We start from the raw sequence: 7,127 nt of genomic DNA on the forward strand, positions 1-7,127 counted from the left end.
TTTGTGTGCTTTGAAGCGATTCAAATTTCGAGTCGACCAAAGACGTTCGGGCTCATGGTATCTTTTCAACGAATCGATTCTTATTCAATGTATCTCTTATACTTATATATAATACCCAAATTCCTGAAAGTACAAACCACTAACAAAAAACTCCAGATAGCTACTGACGAGATTCCTTTCTTGGGATGGGTACATTTATCAAGTTTTTAGATTATGCTATTTCTTGTTTGAATAACAATTGGTTAGTTGTGATCACTGAACAACCCTCCCTAAATAATCGTTAGCAGTTCTATAACAAACAACACACAGATGAACGTAAAATAAACACCAACACTTTACTATGCACATTCGGTATTAAAGTTAGAAAAAAAGATATGATACCGAATTCCGTGTGCTTTGGAACAAAACTAAAAAAAAAACTATATCAAAGAATCGTCGTAGTAACTGAAAGTAAACCAAAGTACTTTTTAAGAAGATATTTTAACGAAAGCGTTATCGAGTACATGTACGCGTTGATATATTGCAAAATAACTTGTATTGTTATGATTCATATTTATGAATTTGTCTCCGCAACCGGTCTGCTACTTTTTTCATTGCCATATAACTTGTTTTACGTCAATTCGGTATCCTTCGTCTGCAAAACTTCTATTATAATTGAATTTAAAAACCCTTAATACGTTGTAACCAAGTCAGGAATATGACAGTTGTTTTCCGTTCGTTTGATGTGTTTGAGCTTTTGATTTTGCCATTTGATAAAGAACTTTCCATTTTGAATTTTCCTTGGAGTTCGGTATTTTCGTTATTTTACTTTTTCGAACCACTTCATTTTATTGTTATGCCCCCGCCGTCAACGAAGCAGGCATTAAATGTTGCCCTTGTCCGTCCGAACGTCCGTACATACATCCCAATATTGGTTTCCGTTCTCTAGCTTTAGTTTGCCTCAGCCAAATGTTATGAAACTTATATGTAATGCTTATTACCACAAAATACTGATCATGTTCCGTTCTCGAGTTATGCTCCTTTATAATGTTATATGCAACCGGTGCATCATATGTGTCCCATGGACACATTCTCCATTTATTTTTAAAGCTTTCAGACTTTTAAACATGAGAATGGGCTAGGATGAAATTTGAAATAAAAGGCAGGACAGGAGTTTTGAGTAAAAAAAAAAGGCAGGATGGGCAACTTGGCAAAAAAAAAAAGGCAGGATGACAATGTTTGTAAAAAAAGTCAGGATAAACTAATAAAAAAAGGCAGGACCGAATAGAGTGAAAAATAAAAAGGCATGACAGAGATTACAACTGAAAAAAAAGGCAGGACAAAATTTTTCATCCTAGCCCCCCCCCCATAAAAATCAAATGGTAGCTCCCTAAATGATAATTAAAAGGGATGTCAGAAATCAAAAACACATTGGACAGTACAGCAGACCACACCACCTCAAAACACCTACAAACAAAGACAAGCAAAAAGTAATTGCAAAACGTACAGATAACATGATTTTTTAGAGGTACAACATGCACTGTTGTCAAGCCTACGTGTACACAAACCTCTTTTTGCCTATCTCGAACGTATGGTATGTCGTAACAGTACAGTTTAGCTACCAACAGGATGATCAATAACATAAACTAGAGGCTCTCAAGAGCCTGTGTCACTCACCTGATTCTACTTTGGTTTTGGAAATCATGAAAAAATAGATTAAAATCATAACAGATACCCTAATAATGAGTGAGGCCAAATTTGGTTTAATATTGGTCCTTTAATTTAATAAAAAAATCCTGGTGGCCATCTTGAACAGTAAATCGGCAACAAAGTAGCAACACTTAATTGTATGTATTTCCCATAGGGTCCTATGTTAAACTAAGTCCCCCGCTGGCTGCCATCTTGGATAATGGATCAGCTTCAAAGTAACAACACTTGGTCAGCACCTCATAAGGAACATTCATGCCATATTTGGTTTCAATCCATTCAGTATGTGGTTCTCTAAAAGAAGACATTTGTATGTATTGTCCATAGGGTCCTTTGTTAAACATTGTCCCCATCTGGCAGCCATCATGGATGAAGGATCAGCTTCAAAGTAACAACACTTGGTCAGCACCTCAAAAGGAACATGCATGCCATGTTTGGTTTCATTCCATTCAATGGTTCTCTAAAAGAAAACATTTGTACGTATTTCTCATAGGGTCCTATGTTAAACTAAGTCCTCCGCTGGCGGCCATCTTAGATTATGGATCGGCTTCATAGTAACAACACTTGGTTAGCACCTCATTAGGAACATTCATGCCATGTTTGGTTTCATTGCATTCAGTGGTTCTCTAAAAGAAGACATTTGTATGTATTTCCCATAGGGTCCTATGTTAAACTAAGTCCCCCGCTGGCTGCCATCTTGGATAATGGATCAGCTTCAAAGTAACAACACTTGGTCAGCACCTCATAAGGAACATTCTTGCCATGTTTGGTTTCATTCCATTCAGTGGTTCTCTAAAAGAAGACGTTTGTATGTATTTCCCATAAGGTCCCCTGTTAAACTAAGTCCCCCGCTGGCGGCCATCTTGGATTATGGATCGGCTTCAAAGTAACAACACTCGGTCAGCACCTCATAAGGAACATTCATGCCATGTTTGGTTTCATTGCATTCAGTGGTTCTCTAAAAGAAGACATTTGTATGTATTTCCCATAGGGTCCTATGTTAAACTAAGTCCCCCGCTGGCTGCCATCTTGGATGATGGATCAGCTTCAAAGTAACAACACTTGGTCAGCACCTCATAAGGAACATTCTTGCCATGTTTGGTTTCATTCCATTCAGTGGTTCTATAAAAGAAGACGTTAGACTCGGACTTCTCTTGAACTGAATTTTAATGTGCGTATTGTTATGCGTTTACTTTTCTACATTGGCTAGAGGTGTAGGGGGAGGGTTGAGATCTCATAAACATGTTTAACCCCGCCGCATTTTTGCGCTTGTCCCAAGTCAGGAGCCTCTAGCCTTTGTTAGTCTTGTATTATTTTTAATTTTAGTTTCTTGTGTACAATTTGGAGTTTAGTATGGCGTTCATTATCACTGAACTAGTATATATATTTGTTTAGGGGCCAGCTGAAGGACGCCTCCGGGTGCGGGAATTTCTCGCTGCATTGAAGACCTGTTGGTGGCCTTCTGCTGTTGTCGGTTCTGTGGTCGGGTTGTTGTCTCTTTGACACATTCCCCATTTCCATTCTCAATTTTAGTTTGTATGTATTTCCCATAAGGTCCCCTGTTAAACTAAGTCCCCCGCTGGCGGCCATCTTGGATTATGGATCGGCTTCAAAGTAACAACACTCGGTCATCACCTCATAAGAAACATTCATGCCATGTTTGGTTTCATTCCATTCAGTGGTTCTCTAAAAGAAGACATTTGTATGTATTTCTCATAGGGTCCCATGTTAAACTATGTCCCCTGCAGGCGGCCATCTTGGATTATGGATCGGCTTCAAAGTAACAACACTTGGTCAGCACCTCATAAGAAACATTCATGCCATGTTTGGTTTCATTCCATTCAGTGGTTCTCTAAAAGAAGACATTTGTATGTATTTCCCATAGGGTCCCATGTTAAACTAAGTCCCCCGCTGGCGGCCATCTTGGATTATGGATCGGCTTCAAAGTAACAACACTCGGTCAGCACTTCATAAGGAACATTCATACCATGTTTGGTTTCATTCCATTCAGTGGTTCTCTAAAAGAAGACATTTGTATGTATTTCTCATAGGGTCCTATGTTAAACTAAGTCCCCCGCTGGCGGCCATCTTGGATTATGGATCGGCTTCAAAGTAACAACATTCGGTCAGCACCTCATAAGAAACATTCATGCCATGTTTGGTTTCATTCCATTCAGTGGTTCTCTAAAAGAAGACATTTGTATGTATTTCCCATAGGGTCCTATGTTAAACTAAGTCCCCCGCTGGCGGCCATCTTGGATGATGGATCCGCTACAAAGTAACAACACTTGGTCAGCACCTCATAAGGAACATGCATGCCATGTTTGGTTTCATTCCATTCAGTGGTTCAGGTGAGCTAAAAAGGGCAAAATGAGGGGAAATAATTTGGAAAGTAGGGTATAAATGTGATCGCTATATATGGTAGCCACAGCTGTTGGTTGAAAATAACTGAAAAAGAAAACAAAAAAAAATCAGATAAATATGATTTGTCTCTTCCTGAAAGTAGATATTCGTATACTGGTTTTGCCAAAATATAGACAAGTTGAATTATTAATCTATCATTAATGACACTGCAAATTCTTCTTCTTAATCTATTAATGATTACTGTCATTTTATATAAATGTCTCGATGTATATGTTTTTGCAGTTACATAGGGAAGTTGTCATTTATACAGAAATTACACACTATTCAAAAGTGTGACCCATTATGCTATATGCCAGGATTTGAAAGTAAAAAACGTGTGCGTAAGCAACAGACAATGCTAAAATATGTGACTTCAAATTCTTCTCTTTATCAAACACAAACAGATGAACAGAAAAGAAAAGAAATAATACTGATCTATCATCGACAAAACAACCAACATTTCCTAAAGGGAAATTTCAACAAATGTTATTTCCTCTCAAAATATATACATTCTATAAAAAATATAAAGTTTACAATAAATAAATGCAAATTAATCAATCAAATATTTAAGGAATGAATTATTAGAGAGGTATATCTAAAATACAAAATACTGTTAAGAAAAATTTGGCAACTAATACATCGTACATTTCGTGAAGTACTACCAGTATCTTTAGGCACCATTTAGTTATACAATCAGCCTCTGTATCTTTAACGTGTTTGAGGACGAAATGTATTGAATAAAGAGAGTTTATAGTCATCCAGATACGTTTTCGTTATATATATGGTGTTCTTCGAACATTTTCTAACATTTGAACAAAATTACCTAGCAAATTATTGTTCACTAATTCTTTTGTCAGCATATGAACATGTTGCACTTGCATTCCCACTATACTTACCTCCACCTCTTGCAGGAGTAATAGAATGATAAAATACCAGTATTACTACAAGATACACGTGTAATAATGCAGGACTTGCCATTATGTCTCAGATTACAAAACAAAATATGTAAATATTTTAAATTGTATATAAAAAGAGTTCAATTCCAAATTCCTGCATCACACACAAGCAAAGAATTAACCAAAAAATAACAAAATCCAAATTTTTTTGTTTAATTTCAATTTATTGATAGTTCTTATTAGAAGCACAGAGGCGAGATCAAATGTATACTTTAAATCTGCCGTAAGAATATAAGTCGAAGCTCACATATAAATTCCAGGCCTTTTCATATTTAGTTGGTTTTTTTTGCTGATTTATTACAAAGGTGACTATTTTTATTAGTTGTTATTGGCTTTGAACTAGCTGTCAGTAACTACGAGAACTCTCAGATCTGTACATAGTGTCTTTTTGTTGTGGGGATGTATAAGTACCCGTCCACGTCCACTCTGTGTTTTTGTTAGATGTATTTCTATTTGTATCCATCTGATGAGTTAAGCCTTTTTCAACTGATTTTTATAGTTTGTTCTTATGTTGTACTGTTACACTACTGTCCCAGGTTAGGGGGAGGGTTGAGCGCTCACAAACATGTTTAACCCCGCCACATTCTTTATGTGCCTGTCCCAAATCAGGAGTCTGTAGTTCAGTGGTTGTCGTTGGTTCATGTCTGTCATATTTGTTTTTCGTAAATTGTTTTGTTATAAATTAGGCCGATAGTTTTCTCAATTGAATTTATAGACGACCATACGGTATGGGTTTTTTCTCATTGTTGAAGGCCGTACGCTTGCCTATAATTGCTTACATCAACTTCATTTGAACTTTGGTGGATAGTTGTCTCATTGGCAATCATACCACATCTCCTTATTTTTATTTAGCACTATGTAAAAGAACCTAATTTTTTGGTTTGTAATTTTAGAAAATTGCACACTTCTTATTTCATGCAACTTGTTCGACATTTTATTTTTCGCATATTAAGATAATTTACATTATTTTGGTTTTCTTTGTAGATAATCTCACCAGTTATCAAAGTCTGGTTAATATTTGTCGAACTCATCCCCCTTTATGTGTTTTGTATTTATTTACAGTATGATAAGTACATTTATATTTTATACAGAGTGTGTATTGTTTCGGCTAGCTGGACGAATAAGTAAAAATCTCTATTTTCTCGGCCATCCGTTTGCACATGCGCAAATGTTCAATATCAGCAGCAGTGTCATGTGGCGCGGAAAGTGTCCGGGATGAGGTGTCGGTCTGCAAACGCGCGTATGCATTGGACGTTTTGAGAATTGGAGATCGTGTTTTATATTCAACGATGTCCGTATAGAGAGAATGTGATTGCTTCAAAAGAAACTTTTTATAGGACAGACAAAGTACAAAAGCATATGCACGTAAACTAAGTGGAAAAGAGCATGAAATCAAACTGAAATAGCTGATTTACCTCCATGACCTTTACCTTTATCAAAGGAGACAAAAAACGCATGAAACAATTCACAGGAAAACGACTAAATCAAATATACCATACTTGTCAACCTATGACAATGAAAATGCAGGTCATGACCTGCATAGAAGAATGCAATCTCAGGTCATCACGCGTACGAACTTTTTCGAGCTGAATTTCAGTATTTAGGGGACATTTTTCTTATAATTTATATCAAAGTTTCCAAAACATGTCCACATGGTTAATTAATTTAAATTGTACATTTAACTATTTCAGTACTTGAAGGCCATTGATAGATTTGTGTTACATTGCCTTAATTTCTTTTCATATTCCATGACATACATTGTGCCAACTTGTGTTTTCTTTACATACATTTGTGCAGCTTTTAATCAGTAGAACATATCTATATATATATATATATATATGGAAGTTTTTAACGGCCTTGACTGGCTATACAGCCCTTACACGGTCGGCCCTGGCTTGCGCCTTTTTGGGCATTTAAATAATAGTTTTTTTTTGGTAATTGATATAATTTAATAGAACATATTATATGTTGATATTAGAGTATAATAAAATAAAGTTAAACAATTAAAGGAGGTATAGATGAAAAAAGTAATTTTCAAAATTTTTATTTTTTAATTGTTCTAAGGTAGAAAAATAGTAAAAG

Source organism: Mytilus californianus, unplaced genomic scaffold (assembly GCF_021869535.1).
Source record: "Mytilus californianus isolate M0D057914Y unplaced genomic scaffold, xbMytCali1.0.p SCAF_8, whole genome shotgun sequence".
Taxonomy (NCBI): domain Eukaryota; kingdom Metazoa; phylum Mollusca; class Bivalvia; order Mytilida; family Mytilidae; genus Mytilus; species Mytilus californianus.